The sequence below is a fragment of the Neoarius graeffei genome, chromosome 22 (assembly GCF_027579695.1).
Source record: "Neoarius graeffei isolate fNeoGra1 chromosome 22, fNeoGra1.pri, whole genome shotgun sequence".
NCBI classification, from domain to species: domain Eukaryota; kingdom Metazoa; phylum Chordata; class Actinopteri; order Siluriformes; family Ariidae; genus Neoarius; species Neoarius graeffei.
Genome location: NC_083590.1, coordinates 4,144,165 through 4,160,930, shown reverse-complemented (window position 1 = coordinate 4,160,930; position 16,766 = coordinate 4,144,165).

Below are 16,766 nucleotides of genomic sequence, written 5' to 3'. Positions count from 1 at the left end.
TCAACCAAATATACTGAGATATTGTTTAATCAGTGGCAATATTTTGGAATTCAACCACAGGCCACTATATACCACATCTATATTATCTCATCTCATCTCATCTCATCTCATTATCTCTAGCCGCTTTATCCTTCTACAGGGTCGCAGGCAAGCTGGAGCCTATCCCAGCTGACTACGGGCGAAAGGCGGGGTACACCCTGGACAAGTCGCCAGGTCATCACAGGGCTGACACATGGACACAGACAACCATTCACACTCTCATTCACACCTACGGTCAATTTAGAGTCACCAGTTAACCTAACCTGCATGTCTTTGGACTGTGGGGGAAACCGGAGCACCCGGAGGAAACCCACGCGGACACGGGGAGAACATGCAAACTCCGCACAGAAAGGCCCTCGCCAGCCACGGGGCTCGAACCCGGACCTTCTTGCTGTGAGGCGACAGCGCTAACCACTACACCACCGTGCCGCCCTATATTATCTCCTCCTTGTAAATTATAATTGATTTTATTAACTTGTTTTCAGTTTGGTGTAGGTCTATAGTAGTAGTAGTAGTCACCAGTGGCAGTAGTAGTAGCTGTTGTAGTAGGTGATGTTGCAGTAGTAGTAGTCACCAGTGGCAGTAGTAGTAGCTGTTGTAGTAGTTGATGTTGCAGTAGTAGTAGTCACCAGTGGCAGTAGTAGTAGTAGCTGTTGTAGTAGTTGATGTTGCAGTAGTAGTAATCACCAGTGGCAGTAGTAGTAGCTGTTGTAGTAGTTGATGTTGCAGTAGTAGTAATCACCAGTGGCAGTAGTAGTAGCTGTTGTAGTAGTTGATGTTGCAGTAGTAGTAGTCACCAGTGGCAGTAGTAGTAGCTGTTGTAGTAGTTGATGTTGCAGTAGTAGTAGTCACCAGTGGCAGTAGTAGTAGTAGTCACCAGTGGCAGTAGTAGTAGCTGTTGTAGGAGTTGATGTTGCAGTAGTAGTAGTCACCAGTGGCAGTAGTAGTAGCTGTTGTAGTAGTTGATGTTGCAGTAGTAGTAGTCACCAGTGGCAGTAGTAGTAGCTGTTGTAGTAGTTGATGTTGCAGTAGTAGTAGTCACCAGTGGCAGTAGTAGTAGCTGTTGTAGTAGTTGATGTTGCAGTAGTAGTAGTAGTCACCAGTGGCAGTAGTAGTAGCTGTTGTAGTAGTTGATGTTGCAGTAGTAGTAGTCACCAGTGGCAGTAGTAGTAGTTGATGTTGCAGTAGTAGTAATCACCAGTGGCAGTAGTAGTAGCTGTTGTAGTAGTTGATGTTGCAGTAGTAGTAGTCACCAGTGGCAGTAGTAGTAGCTGTTGTAGTAGTTGATGTTGCAGTAGTAGTAGTCACCAGTGGCAGTAGTAGTAGCTGTTGTAGTAGTTGATGTTGCAGTAGTAGTAGTCACCAGTGGCAGTAGTAGTAGCTGTTGTAGTAGTTGATGTTGCAGTAGTAGTAGTCACCAGTGGCAGAAGTAGTAGCTGTTGTAGTAGTTGATGTTGCAGTAGTAGTAGTCACCAGTGGCAGTAGTAGTAGCTGTTGTAGTATTTGATGTTGCAGTAGTAGTAGTCGCCAGTGGCAGTAGTAGTAGCTGTTGTAGTATTTGATGTTGCAGTAGTAGTAGTCGCCAGTGGCAGTAGTAGTAGCTGTTGTAGTATTTGATGTTGCAGTAGTAGTAGTCACCAGTGGCAGTAGTCGTAGGTGATGTTGCAGTAGTAGTAGTCACCAGTGGCAGTAGTAGTAGCTGTTGTAGTAGTTGATGTTGCAGTAGTAGTAGTCACCAGTGGCAGTAGTAGTAGCTGTTGTAGTAGTAGTAGTCACCAGTGGCAGAAGTAGTAGCTGTTGTAGTAGTTGATGTTGCAGTAGTAGTAGTCACCAGTGGCAGTAGTAGTAGCTGTTGTAGTATTTGATGTTGCAGTAGTAGTAGTCGCCAGTGGCAGTAGTAGTAGCTGTTGTAGTATTTGATGTTGCAGTAGTAGTAGTCGCCAGTGGCAGTAGTAGTAGCTGTTGTAGTAGTTGATGTTGCAGTAGTAGTAGTCACCAGTGGCAGTAGTAGTAGCTGTTGTAGTAGTTGATGTTGCAGTAGTAGTAGTCACCAGTGGCAGTAGTAGTAGGTGATGTTGCAGTAGTAGTAGTCACCAGTGGGAGTAGTAGTAGCTGTTGTAGTAGTTGATGTTGCAGTAGTAGTAGTCACCAGTGGCAGTTGTAGTAGTTGATGTTGCAGTAGTAGTAATCACCAGTGGCAGTAGTAGTAGCTGTTGTAGTAGTTGATGTTGCAGTAGTAGTCGTCACCAGTGGCAGTAGGTGATGTTGCAGTAGTAGTAGCTGTTGTAGTAGTTGATGTTGCAGTAGTAGTAGTCACCAGTGGCAGTAGTAGTAGCTGTTGTAGTAGTTGATGTTGCAGTAGTAGTAGTCACCAGTGGCAGTAGTAGTAGGTGATGTTGCAGTAGTAGTAGCTGTTGTAGTAGTTGATGTTGCTGTAGTAGTAGTCACCCGTGGCAGTAGTAGTAGCTGTTGTAGTAGGTGATGTTGCAGTAGTAGTAGTCACCAGTGGCAGTAGTAGTAGCTGTTGTAGTAGGTGATGTTGCAGTAGTAGTAGCTGTTGTAGTAGTTGATGTTGCAGTAGTAGTAGTCACCAGTGGCAGTAGTAGTAGCTGTTGTAGTAGGTGATGTTGCAGTAGTAGTAGTCACCAGTGGCAGTAGTAGTAGGTGATGTTGCAGTAGTAGTAGCTGTTGTAGTAGTTGATGTTGCAGTAGTAGTAGTCACCAGTGGCAGTAGTAGTAGCTGTTGTAGTAGGTGATGTTGCAGTAGTAGTAGTCACCAGTGGCAGTAGTAGTAGCTGTTGTAGTAGGTGATGTTGCAGTAGTAGTAGTCACCAGTGGCAGTAGTAGTAGCTGTTGTAGTAGGTGATGTTGCAGTAGTAGTAGCTGTTGTAGTAGTTGATGTTGCAGTAGTAGTAGTCACCAGTGGCAGTAGTAGTAGCTGTTGTAGTAGGTGATGTTGCAGTAGTAGTAGTCACCAGTAGTAGTAGCTGTTGTAGTAGTTGATGTTGCAGTAGTAGTAGTCACCAGTGGCAGTAGTAGTAGCTGTTGTAGTAGTTGATGTTGCAGTAGTAGTAGTCACCAGTGGCAGTAGTAGTAGGTGATGTTGCAGTAGTAGTAGTCACCAGTAGTAGTAGTAGTAGCTGTTGTAGTAGTTGATGTTGCAGTAGTAGTAGTCACCAGTGGCAGTAGTAGTAGCTGTTGTAGTAGTTGATGTTGCAGTAGTAGTAGTCACCAGTGGCAGTAGGTGATGTTGCAGTAGTAGTAGCTGTTGTAGTAGTTGATGTTGCAGTAGTAGTAGTCACCAGTGGCAGTAGTAGTAGCTGTTGTAGTAGTTGATGTTGCAGTAGTAGTTGTCACGAGTGGCAGTTGTAGTAGGTGATGTTGCAGTAGTAGTAGCTGTTGTAGTAGTTGATGTTGCAGTAGTAGTAGTCACCAGTGGCAGTAGTAGTAGCTGTTGTAGTAGTTGATGTTGCAGTAGTAGTAGTCACCAGTGGCAGTAGTAGTAGCTGTTGTAGTAGGTGATGTTGCAGTAGTAGTAGTCACCAGTGGCAGTAGTAGTAGCTGTTGTAGTACGTGATGTTGCACTAGTAGTAGTCACCAGTGGCAGTAGTAGTAGCTGTTGTAGTAGTTGATGTTGCAGTAGTAGTAGTCACCAGTGGCAGTAGTAGTAGCTGTTGTAGTAGTTGATGTTGCAGTAGTAGTAGTCACCAGTGGCAGTAGTAGTAGCTGATGTAGTAGTTGATGTTGCAGTAGTAGTAGTCACCAGTGGCAGTAGTAGTAGGTGATGTTGCAGTAGTAGTAGCTGTTGTAGTTGTTGATGTTGCAGTAGTAGTAGTCACCAGTGGCAGTATTAGTAGCTGTTGTAGTAGTTGATGTTGCAGTAGTAGTAGTCACCAGTGGCAGTAGTAGTAGCTGTTGTAGTAGTTGATGTTGCAGTAGTAGTAGTCACCAGTGGCAGTAGTAGTAGCTGATGTAGTAGTTGATGTTGCAGTAGTAGTAGTCACCAGTGGCAGTAGTAGTAGGTGATGTTGCAGTAGTAGTAGCTGTTGTAGTTGTTGATGTTGCAGTAGTAGTAGTCACCAGTGGCAGTATTAGTAGCTGTTGTAGTAGTTGATGTTGCAGTAGTAGTAGTCACCAGTGGCAGTAGTAGTAGCTGATGTAGTAGTTGATGTTGCAGTAGTAGTAGTCACCAGTGGCAGTTGTAGTAGTTGATGTTGCAGTAGTAGTAGTCACCAGTGGCAGTAGGTGATGTTGCAGTAGTAGTAGCTGTTGTAGTAGTTGATGTTGCAGTAGTAGTAGTCACCAGTGGCAGTAGTAGTAGCTGTTGTAGTAGTTGATGTTGCAGTAGTAGTTGTCACGAGTGGCAGTTGTAGTAGGTGATGTTGCAGTAGTAGTAGCTGTTGTAGTAGTTGATGTTGCAGTAGTAGTAGTCACCAGTGGCAGTAGTAGTAGCTGTTGTAGTAGTTGATGTTGCAGTAGTAGTAGTCACCAGTGGCAGTAGTAGTAGCTGTTGTAGTAGGTGATGTTGCAGTAGTAGTAGTCACCAGTGGCAGTAGTAGTAGCTGTTGTAGTACGTGATGTTGCACTAGTAGTAGTCACCAGTGGCAGTAGTAGTAGCTGTTGTAGTAGTTGATGTTGCAGTAGTAGTAGTCACCAGTGGCAGTAGTAGTAGCTGTTGTAGTAGTTGATGTTGCAGTAGTAGTAGTCACCAGTGGCAGTAGTAGTAGCTGATGTAGTAGTTGATGTTGCAGTAGTAGTAGTCACCAGTGGCAGTAGTAGTAGGTGATGTTGCAGTAGTAGTAGCTGTTGTAGTTGTTGATGTTGCAGTAGTAGTAGTCACCAGTGGCAGTATTAGTAGCTGTTGTAGTAGTTGATGTTGCAGTAGTAGTAGTCACCAGTGGCAGTAGTAGTAGCTGTTGTAGTAGTTGATGTTGCAGTAGTAGTAGTCACCAGTGGCAGTAGTAGTAGCTGATGTAGTAGTTGATGTTGCAGTAGTAGTAGTCACCAGTGGCAGTAGTAGTAGATGTTGAAGTAGGTGATGTTGCAGTAGTAGTAGTCACCAGTGGCAGTAGTAGTAGCTGTTGTAGTAGGTGATGTTGCAGTAGTAGTAGCTGTTGTAGTAGTTGATGTTGCAGTAGTAGTAGTCACCAGTGGCAGTAGTAGTAGCTGTTGTAGTATTTGATGTTGCAGTAGTAGTAGTCGCCAGTGGCAGTAGTAGTAGCTGTTGTAGTAGTTGATGTTGCAGTAGTAGTAGTCACCAGTGGCAGTAGTAGTAGCTGTTGTAGTAGTTGATGTTGCAGTAGTAGTAGTCACCAGTGGCAGTAGTAGTAGGTGATGTTGCAGTAGTAGTAGTCACCAGTGGGAGTAGTAGTAGCTGTTGTAGTAGTTGATGTTGCAGTAGTAGTAGTCACCAGTGGCAGTTGTAGTAGTTGATGTTGCAGTAGTAGTAATCACCAGTGGCAGTAGTAGTAGCTGTTGTAGTAGTTGATGTTGCAGTAGTAGTCGTCACCAGTGGCAGTAGGTGATGTTGCAGTAGTAGTAGCTGTTGTAGTAGTTGATGTTGCAGTAGTAGTAGTCACCAGTGGCAGTAGTAGTAGTCACCAGTGGCAGTAGTAGTAGCTGTTGTAGTAGTTGATGTTGCAGTAGTAGTAGTCACCAGTGGCAGTAGTAGTAGGTGATGTTGCAGTAGTAGTAGCTGTTGTAGTAGTTGATGTTGCTGTAGTAGTAGTCACCCGTGGCAGTAGTAGTAGCTGTTGTAGTAGGTGATGTTGCAGTAGTAGTAGTCACCAGTGGCAGTAGTAGTAGCTGTTGTAGTAGGTTATGTTGCAGTAGTAGTAGCTGTTGTAGTAGTTGATGTTGCAGTAGTAGTAGTCACCAGTGGCAGTAGTAGTAGCTGTTGTAGTAGTTGATGTTGCAGTAGTAGTTGTCACGAGTGGCAGTTGTAGTAGGTGATGTTGCAGTAGTAGTAGCTGTTGTAGTAGTTGATGTTGCAGTAGTAGTAGTCACCAGTGGCAGTAGTAGTAGCTGTTGTAGTAGGTGATGTTGCAGTAGTAGTAGTCACCAGTGGCAGTAGTAGTAGGTGATGTTGCAGTAGTAGTAGCTGTTGTAGTAGTTGATGTTGCAGTAGTAGTAGTCACCAGTGGCAGTAGTAGTAGCTGTTGTAGTAGGTGATGTTGCAGTAGTAGTAGTCACCAGTGGCATTAGTAGTAGCTGTTGTAGTAGGTGATGTTGCAGTAGTAGTAGTCACCAGTGGCAGTAGTAGTAGCTGTTGTAGTAGGTGATGTTGCAGTAGTAGTAGCTGTTGTAGTAGGTGATGTTGCAGTAGTAGTAGTCACCAGTAGTAGTAGTAGTAGTAGCTGTTGTAGTAGTTGATGTTGCAGTAGTAGTAGCTGTTGTAGTAGTTGATGTTGCAGTAGTAGTAATCACCAGTGGCAGTAGTAGTAGCTGTTGTAGTAGTTGATGTTGCAGTAGTAGTAGTCACCAGTGGCAGTAGTAGTAGGTGATGTTGCAGTAGTAGTAGTCACCAGTAGTAGTAGTAGTAGCTGTTGTAGTAGTTGATGTTGCAGTAGTAGTAGTCACCAGTGGCAGTAGTAGTAGCTGTTGTAGTAGTTGATGTTGCAGTAGTAGTAGTCACCAGTGGCAGTAGGTGATGTTGCAGTAGTAGTAGCTGTTGTAGTAGTTGATGTTGCAGTAGTAGTAGTCACCAGTGGCAGTAGTAGTAGCTGTTGTAGTAGTTGATGTTGCAGTAGTAGTTGTCACGAGTGGCAGTTGTAGTAGGTGATGTTGCAGTAGTAGTAGCTGTTGTAGTAGTTGATGTTGCAGTAGTAGTAGTCACCAGTGGCAGTAGTAGTAGCTGTTGTAGTAGTTGATGTTGCAGTAGTAGTAGTCACCAGTGGCAGTAGTAGTAGCTGTTGTAGTAGTTGATGTTGCAGTAGTAGTAGTCACCAGTGGCAGTAGTAGTAGCTGTTGTAGTAGGTGATGTTGCACTAGTAGTAGTCACGAGTGGCAGTAGTAGTAGCTGTTGTAGTAGTTGATGTTGCAGTAGTAGTAGTCACCAGTGGCAGTAGTAGTAGCTGTTGTAGTAGTTGATGTTGCAGTAGTAGTAGTCACCAGTGGCAGTAGTAGTAGCTGATGTAGTAGTTGATGTTGCAGTAGTAGTAGTCACCAGTGGCAGTAGTAGTAGGTGATGTTGCAGTAGTAGTAGCTGTTGTAGTTGTTGATGTTGCAGTAGTAGTAGTCACCAGTGGCAGTATTAGTAGCTGTTGTAGTAGTTGATGTTGCAGTAGTAGTAGTCACCAGTGGCAGTAGTAGTAGCTGATGTAGTAGTTGATGTTGCAGTAGTAGTAGTCACCAGTGGCAGTAGTAGTAGGTGATGTTGCAGTAGTAGTAGCTGTTGTAGTAGTTGATGTTGCAGTAGTAGTAGTCACCAGTGGCAGTAGTAGTAGCTGTTGTAGTTGTTGATGTTGCAGTAGTAGTAGTCACCAGTGGCAGTAGTAGTAGCTGTTGTAGTAGTTGATGTTGCAGTAGTAGTAGTCACCAGTGGCAGTAGTAGTAGCTGTTGTAGTAGTTGATGTTGCAGTAGTAGTAGTCACCAGTGGCAGTAGTAGTAGCTGATGTAGTAGTTGATGTTGCAGTAGTAGTAGTCACCAGTGGCAGTAGTAGTAGATGTTGTAGTAGGTGATGTTGCAGTAGTAGTAGTCACCAGTGGCAGTAGTAGTAGCTGTTGTAGTAGGTGATGTTGCAGTAGTAGTAGCTGTTGTAGTAGTTGATGTTGCAGTAGTAGTAGTCACCAGTGGCAGTAGTAGTAGCTGTTGTAGTAGGTGATGTTGCAGTAGTAGTAGTCACCAGTAGTAGTAGTAGTAGCTGTTGTAGTAGTTGATGTTGCAGTAGTAGTAGCTGTTGTAGTAGTTGATGTTGCAGTAGTAGTAATCACCAGTGGCAGTAGTAGTAGCTGTTGTAGTAGTTGATGTTGCAGTAGTAGTAGTCACCAGTGGCAGTAGTAGTAGGTGTTGTTGCAGTAGTAGTAGCTGTTGTAGTAGTTGATGTTGCAGTAGTAGTAGTCACCAGTGGCAGTAGTAGTAGCTGTTGTAGTAGGTGATGTTGCAGTAGTAGTAGTCACCAGTGGCAGTAGTAGTAGCTGTTGTAGTAGGTGATGTTGCAGTAGTAGTAGTCACCAGTGGCAGTAGTAGTAGCTGTTGTAGTAGGTGATGTTGCAGTAGTAGTAGCTGTTGTAGTAGTTGATGTTGCAGTAGTAGTAGTCACCAGTGGCAGTAGTAGTAGCTGTTGTAGTAGGTGATGTTGCAGTAGTAGTAGTCACCAGTAGTAGTAGTAGTAGTAGCTGTTGTAGTAGTTGATGTTGCAGTAGTAGTAGCTGTTGTAGTAGTTGATGTTGCAGTAGTAGTAATCACCAGTGGCAGTAGTAGTAGCTGTTGTAGTAGTTGATGTTGCAGTAGTAGTAGTCACCAGTGGCAGTAGTAGTAGGTGATGTTGCAGTAGTAGTAGTCACCAGTAGTAGTAGTAGTAGCTGTTGTAGTAGTTGATGTTGCAGTAGTAGTAGTCACCAGTGGCAGTAGTAGTAGCTGTTGTAGTAGTTGATGTTGCAGTAGTAGTAGTCACCAGTGGCAGTAGTAGTAGCTGTTGTAGTAGTTGATGTTGCAGTAGTAGTAGTCACCAGTGGCAGTAGTAGTAGCTGTTGTAGTAGGTGATGTTGCAGTAGTAGTAGTCACCAGTGGCAGTAGTAGTAGCTGTTGTAGTAGGTGATGTTGCAGTAGTAGTAGTCACCAGTGGCAGTAGTAGTAGGTGATGTTGCAGTAGTAGTAGCTGTTGTAGTAGTTGATGTTGCTGTAGTAGTAGTCACCCGTGGCAGTAGTAGTAGCTGTTGTAGTAGGTGATGTTGCAGTAGTAGTAGTCACCAGTGGCAGTAGTAGTAGCTGTTGTAGTAGGTGATGTTGCAGTAGTAGTAGTCACCAGTAGTAGTAGTAGTAGTAGCTGTTGTAGTAGTTGATGTTGCAGTAGTAGTAGCTGTTGTAGTAGTTGATGTTGCAGTAGTAGTAATCACCAGTGGCAGTAGTAGTAGCTGTTGTAGTAGTTGATGTTGCAGTAGTAGTAGTCACCAGTGGCAGTAGTAGTAGGTGATGTTGCAGTAGTAGTAGTCACCAGTAGTAGTAGTAGTAGCTGTTGTAGTAGTTGATGTTGCAGTAGTAGTAGTCACCAGTGGCAGTAGTAGTAGCTGTTGTAGTAGGTGATGTTGCAGTAGTAGTAGTCACCAGTGGCAGTAGTAGTAGCTGTTGTAGTAGGTGATGTTGCAGTAGTAGTAGTCACCAGTGGCAGTAGTAGTAGGTGATGTTGCAGTAGTAGTAGCTGTTGTAGTAGTTGATGTTGCTGTAGTAGTAGTCACCCGTGGCAGTAGTAGTAGCTGTTGTAGTAGGTGATGTTGCAGTAGTAGTAGTCACCAGTGGCAGTAGTAGTAGCTGTTGTAGTAGGTGATGTTGCACTAGTAGTAGTCACCAGTGGCAGTAGTAGTAGCTGTTGTAGTAGTTGATGTTGCAGTAGTAGTAGTCACCAGTGGCAGTAGTAGTAGCTGTTGTAGTAGTTGATGTTGCAGTAGTAGTAGTCACCAGTGGCAGTAGTAGTAGCTGATGTAGTAGTTGATGTTGCAGTAGTAGTAGTCACCAGTGGCAGTAGTAGTAGGTGATGTTGCAGTAGTAGTAGCTGTTGTAGTTGTTGATGTTGCAGTAGTAGTAGTCACCAGTGGCAGTATTAGTAGCTGTTGTAGTAGTTGATGTTGCAGTAGTAGTAGTCACCAGTGGCAGTAGTAGTAGCTGATGTAGTAGTAGATGTTGCAGTAGTAGTAGTCACCAGTGGCAGTAGTAGTAGGTGATGTTGCAGTAGTAGTAGCTGTTGTAGTAGTTGATGTTGCAGTAGTAGTAGTCACCAGTGGCAGTAGTAGTAGCTGTTGTAGTTGTTGATGTTGCAGTAGTAGTAGTCACCAGTGGCAGTAGTAGTAGCTGTTGTAGTAGTTGATGTTGCAGTAGTAGTAGTCACCAGTGGCAGTAGTAGTAGCTGTTGTAGTAGTTGATGTTGCAGTAGTAGTAGTCACCAGTGGCAGTAGTAGTAGCTGATGTAGTAGTTGATGTTGCAGTAGTAGTAGTCACCAGTGGCAGTAGTAGTAGATGTTGTAGTAGGTGATGTTGCAGTAGTAGTAGTCACCAGTGGCAGTAGTAGAAGCTGTTGTAGTAGTTGATGTTGCAGTAGTAGTCGTCACCAGTGGCAGTAGGTGATGTTGCAGTAGTAGTAGCTGTTGTAGTAGTTGATGTTGCAGTAGTAGTAGTCACCAGTGGCAGTAGTAGTAGCTGTTGTAGTAGTTGATGTTGCAGTAGTAGTCGTCACCAGTGGCAGTAGGTGATGTTGCAGTAGTAGTAGCTGTTGTAGTAGTTGATGTTGCAGTAGTAGTAGTCACCAGTGGCAGTAGTAGTAGCTGTTGTAGTAGTTGATGTTGCAGTAGTAGTAGTCACCAGTGGCAGTAGTAGTAGCTGTTGTAGTAGTTGATGTTGCAGTAGTAGTAGTCACCAGTGGCAGTAGCAGTAGGTGATGTTGCAGTAGTAGTAGCTGTTGTAGTAGTTGATGTTGCTGTAGTAGTAGTCACCCATGGCAGTAGTAGTAGCTGTTGTAGTAGGTGATGTTGCAGTAGTAGTAGTCACCAGTGGCAGTAGTAGTAGCTGTTGTAGTAGGTGATGTTGCAGTAGTAGTAGCTGTTGTAGTAGTTCATGTTGCAGTAGTAGTAGTCACCAGTGGCAGTAGTAGTAGCTGTTGTAGTAGGTGATGTTGCAGTAGTAGTAGTCACCAGTGGCAGTAGTAGTAGGTGATGTTGCAGTAGTAGTAGCTGTTGTAGTAGTTGATGTTGCAGTAGTAGTAGTCACCAGTGGCAGTAGTAGTAGCTGTTGTAGTAGTTGATGTTGCAGTAGTAGTAGTCACCAGTGGCAGTAGTAGTAGCTGTTGTAGTAGTTGATGTTGCAGTAGTAGTAGTCACCAGTGGCAGTAGTAGTAGCTGATGTAGTAGTTGATGTTGCAGTAGTAGTAGTCACCAGTGGCAGTAGTAGTAGCTGTTGTAGTAGTTGATGTTGCAGTAGTAGTAGTCACCAGTGGCAGTAGTAGTAGCTGTTGTAGTAGTTGATGTTGCAGTAGTAGTAGTCACCAGTGGCAGTAGTAGTAGGTGATGTTGCAGTAGTAGTAGCTGTTGTAGTAGTTGATGTTGCTGTAGTAGTAGTCACCCATGGCAGTAGTAGTAGCTGTTGTAGTAGTTGATGTTGCAGTAGTAGTAGTCACCAGTGGCAGTAGTAGTAGCTGTTGTAGTAGTTGATGTTGCAGTAGTAGTAGCTGTTGTAGTAGTTGATGTTGCAGTAGTAGTAATCACCAGTGGCAGTAGTAGTAGCTGTTGTAGTAGTTGATGTTGCAGTAGTAGTAGTCACCAGTGGCAGTAGTAGTAGGTGTTGTTGCAGTAGTAGTAGCTGTTGTAGTAGTTGATGTTGCAGTAGTAGTAGTCACCAGTGGCAGTAGTAGTAGCTGTTGTAGTAGGTGATGTTGCAGTAGTAGTAGTCACCAGTGGCAGTAGTAGTAGCTGTTGTAGTAGGTGATGTTGCAGTAGTAGTAGTCACCAGTGGCAGTAGTAGTAGCTGTTGTAGTAGGTGATGTTGCAGTAGTAGTAGCTGTTGTAGTAGTTGATGTTGCAGTAGTAGTAGTCACCAGTGGCAGTAGTAGTAGCTGTTGTAGTAGGTGATGTTGCAGTAGTAGTAGTCACCAGTAGTAGTAGTAGTAGTAGCTGTTGTAGTAGTTGATGTTGCAGTAGTAGTAGCTGTTGTAGTAGTTGATGTTGCAGTAGTAGTAATCACCAGTGGCAGTAGTAGTAGCTGTTGTAGTAGTTGATGTTGCAGTAGTAGTAGTCACCAGTGGCAGTAGTAGTAGGTGATGTTGCAGTAGTAGTAGTCACCAGTGGCAGTAGTAGTTGATGTTGCAGTAGTAGTAGTAGTCACCAGTGGCAGTAGTAGTAGCTGTTGTAGTAGTTGATGTTGCAGTAGTAGTAGTCACCAGTGGCAGTAGTAGTAGCTGTTGTAGTAGTTGATGTTGCAGTAGTAGTAGTCACCAGTGGCAGTAGTAGTAGCTGTTGTAGTAGTTGATGTTGCAGTAGTAGTAGTCACCAGTGGCAGTAGTAGTAGCTGTTGTAGTAGTTGATGTTGCAGTAGTAGTAGTCACCAGTGGCAGTAGTAGTAGCTGTTGTAGTAGTTGATGTTGCAGTAGTAGTAGCTGTTGTAGTAGTTGATGTTGCAGTAGTAGTAATCACCAGTGGCAGTAGTAGTAGCTGTTGTAGTAGTTGATGTTGCAGTAGTAGTAGTCACCAGTGGCAGTAGTAGTAGGTGATGTTGCAGTAGTAGTAGTCACCAGTAGTAGTAGTAGTAGTAGCTGTTGTAGTAGTTGATGTTGCAGTAGTAGTAGCTGTTGTAGTAGTTGATGTTGCAGTAGTAGTAGTCACCAGTGGCAGTAGTAGTAGCTGTTGTAGTAGTTGATGTTGCAGTAGTAGTAGTCACCAGTGGCAGTAGTAGTAGCTGTTGTAGTAGTTGATGTTGCAGTAGTAGTAGTCACCAGTGGCAGTAGTAGTAGTTGATGTTGCAGTAGTAGTAATCACCAGTGGCAGTAGTAGTAGCTGTTGTAGTAGTTGATGTTGCAGTAGTAGTAGTCACCAGTGGCAGTAGTAGTAGCTGTTGTAGTAGTTGATGTTGCAGTAGTAGTAGTCACCAGTGGCAGTAGTAGTAGCTGTTGTAGTAGTTGATGTTGCAGTAGTAGTTGTCACCAGTGGCAGTTGTAGTAGGTGATGTTGCAGTAGTAGTAGCTGTTGTAGTAGTTGATGTTGCAGTAGTAGTAGTCACCAGTGGCAGTAGTAGTAGCTGTTGTAGTAGTTGATGTTGCAGTAGTAGTTGTCACCAGTGGCAGTTGTAGTAGGTGATGTTGCAGTAGTAGTAGCTGTTGTAGTAGTTGATGTTGCAGTAGTAGTAGTCACCAGTGGCAGTAGTAGTAGCTGTTGTAGTAGTTGATGTTGCAGTAGTAGTAGTCACCAGTGGCAGTAGTAGTAGCTGTTGTAGTAGTTGATGTTGCAGTAGTAGTAGTCACCAGTGGCAGTAGTAGTAGCTGTTGTAGTAGTTGATGTTGCAGTAGTAGTAGTCACCAGTGGCAGTAGTAGTAGCTGTTGTAGTAGGTGATGTTGCACTAGTAGTAGTCACCAGTGGCAGTAGTAGTAGCTGTTGTAGTAGTTGATGTTGCAGTAGTAGTAGTCACCAGTGGCAGTAGTAGTAGCTGTTGTAGTAGTTGATGTTGCAGTAGTAGTAGTCACCAGTGGCAGTAGTAGTAGCTGATGTAGTAGTTGATGTTGCAGTAGTAGTAGTCACCAGTGGCAGTAGTAGTAGGTGATGTTGCAGTAGTAGTAGCTGTTGTAGTTGTTGATGTTGCAGTAGTAGTAGTCACCAGTGGCAGTAGTAGTAGCTGTTGTAGTAGTTGATGTTGCAGTAGTAGTAGTCACCAGTGGCAGTAGTAGTAGCTGTTGTAGTAGTTGATGTTGCAGTAGTAGTAGTCACCAGTGGCAGTAGTAGTAGCTGTTGTAGTAGGTGATGTTGCAGTAGTAGTAGCTGTTGTAGTAGTTGATGTTGCAGTAGTAGTAGTCACCAGTGGCAGTAGTAGTAGCTGTTGTAGTAGTTGATGTTGCAGTAGTAGTAGTCACCAGTGGCAGTAGTAGTAGCTGTTGTAGTAGTTGATGTTGCAGTAGTAGTAGTCACCAGTGGCAGTAGTAGTAGCTGTTGTAGTAGTTGATGTTGCAGTAGTAGTAGTCACCAGTGGCAGTAGTAGTAGCTGTTGTAGTAGTTGATGTTGCAGTAGTAGTAGTCACCAGTGGCAGTAGTAGTAGTTGATGTTGCAGTAGTAGTAATCACCAGTGGCAGTAGTAGTAGCTGTTGTAGTAGTTGATGTTGCAGTAGTAGTAGTCACCAGTGGCAGTAGTAGTAGCTGTTGTAGTAGTTGATGTTGCAGTAGTAGTAGTCACCAGTGGCAGTAGTAGTAGCTGTTGTAGTAGTTGATGTTGCAGTAGTAGTAGTCAACAGTGGCAGTAGTAGTAGTTGATGTTGCAGTAGTAGTAATCACCAGTGGCAGTAGTAGTAGCTGTTGTAGTAGTTGATGTTGCAGTAGTAGTAGTCACCAGTGGCAGTAGTAGTAGCTGTTGTAGTAGTTGATGTTGCAGTAGTAGTAGTCACCAGTGGCAGTAGTAGTAGCTGTTGTAGTAGTTGATGTTGCAGTAGTAGTAGTCACCAGTGGCAGTAGTAGTAGCTGTTGTAGTAGTTGATGTTGCAGTAGTAGTAGTCACCAGTGGCAGAAGTAGTAGCTGTTGTAGTATTTGATGTTGCAGTAGTAGTAGTCACCAGTAGTAGTAGTAGTAGCTGTTGTAGTAGTTGATGTTGCAGTAGTAGTAGCTGTTGTAGTAGTTGATGTTGCAGTAGTAGTAGTCACCAGTGGCAGTAGTAGTAGCTGTTGTAGTAGTTGATGTTGCAGTAGTAGTAGTCACCAGTGGCAGTAGTAGTAGCTGTTGTAGTAGTTGATGTTGCAGTAGTAGTAGTCACCAGTGGCAGTAGTAGTAGTTGATGTTGCAGTAGTAGTAATCACCAGTGGCAGTAGTAGTAGCTGTTGTAGTAGTTGATGTTGCAGTAGTAGTAGTCACCAGTGGCAGTAGTAGTAGCTGTTGTAGTAGTTGATGTTGCAGTAGTAGTAGTCACCAGTGGCAGTAGTAGTAGCTGTTGTAGTAGTTGATGTTGCAGTAGTAGTTGTCACCAGTGGCAGTTGTAGTAGGTGATGTTGCAGTAGTAGTAGCTGTTGTAGTAGTTGATGTTGCAGTAGTAGTAGTCACCAGTGGCAGTAGTAGTAGCTGTTGTAGTAGTTGATGTTGCAGTAGTAGTTGTCACCAGTGGCAGTTGTAGTAGGTGATGTTGCAGTAGTAGTAGCTGTTGTAGTAGTTGATGTTGCAGTAGTAGTAGTCACCAGTGGCAGTAGTAGTAGCTGTTGTAGTAGTTGATGTTGCAGTAGTAGTAGTCACCAGTGGCAGTAGTAGTAGCTGTTGTAGTAGTTGATGTTGCAGTAGTAGTAGTCACCAGTGGCAGTAGTAGTAGCTGTTGTAGTAGTTGATGTTGCAGTAGTAGTAGTCACCAGTGGCAGTAGTAGTAGCTGTTGTAGTAGGTGATGTTGCACTAGTAGTAGTCACCAGTGGCAGTAGTAGTAGCTGTTGTAGTAGTTGATGTTGCAGTAGTAGTAGTCACCAGTGGCAGTAGTAGTAGCTGTTGTAGTAGTTGATGTTGCAGTAGTAGTAGTCACCAGTGGCAGTAGTAGTAGCTGATGTAGTAGTTGATGTTGCAGTAGTAGTAGTCACCAGTGGCAGTAGTAGTAGGTGATGTTGCAGTAGTAGTAGCTGTTGTAGTTGTTGATGTTGCAGTAGTAGTAGTCACCAGTGGCAGTAGTAGTAGCTGTTGTAGTAGTTGATGTTGCAGTAGTAGTAGTCACCAGTGGCAGTAGTAGTAGCTGTTGTAGTAGTTGATGTTGCAGTAGTAGTAGTCACCAGTGGCAGTAGTAGTAGCTGTTGTAGTAGGTGATGTTGCAGTAGTAGTAGCTGTTGTAGTAGTTGATGTTGCAGTAGTAGTAGTCACCAGTGGCAGTAGTAGTAGCTGTTGTTGTAGTTGATGTTGCAGTAGTAGTAGTCACCAGTGGCAGTAGTAGTAGCTGTTGTAGTAGTTGATGTTGCAGTAGTAGTAGTCACCAGTGGCAGTAGTAGTAGCTGTTGTAGTAGTTGATGTTGCAGTAGTAGTAGTCACCAGTGGCAGTAGTAGTAGCTGTTGTAGTAGTTGATGTTGCAGTAGTAGTAGTCACCAGTGGCAGTAGTAGTAGTTGATGTTGCAGTAGTAGTAATCACCAGTGGCAGTAGTAGTAGCTGTTGTAGTAGTTGATGTTGCAGTAGTAGTAGTCACCAGTGGCAGTAGTAGTAGCTGTTGTAGTAGTTGATGTTGCAGTAGTAGTAGTCACCAGTGGCAGTAGTAGTAGCTGTTGTAGTAGTTGATGTTGCAGTAGTAGTAGTCACCAGTGGCAGTAGTAGTAGCTGTTGTAGTAGTTGATGTTGCAGTAGTAGTAGTCACCAGTGGCAGAAGTAGTAGCTGTTGTAGTAGTTGATGTTGCAGTAGTAGTAGTCACCAGTGGCAGTAGTAGTAGCTGTTGTAGTATTTGATGTTGCAGTAGTAGTAGTCGCCAGTGGCAGTAGTAGTAGCTGTTGTAGTATTTGATGTTGCAGTAGTAGTAGTCGCCAGTGGCAGTAGTAGTAGCTGTTGTAGTATTTGATGTTGCAGTAGTAGTAGTCACCAGTGGCAGTAGTCGTAGGTGATGTTGCAGTAGTAGTAATCACCAGTGGCAGTAGTAGTAGCTGTTGTAGTAGTTGATGTTGCAGTAGTAGTAGTCACCAGTGGCAGTAGTAGTAGGTGATGTTGCAGTAGTAGTAATCACCAGTGGCAGTAGTAGTAGCTGTTGTAGTAGTTGATGTTGCAGTAGTAGTAGTCACCAGTGGCAGTAGTAGTAGCTGTTGTAGTAGTTGATGTTGCAGTAGTAGTAGTCACCAGTGGCAGTAGTAGTAGCTGTTGTAGTAGTTGATGTTGCAGTAG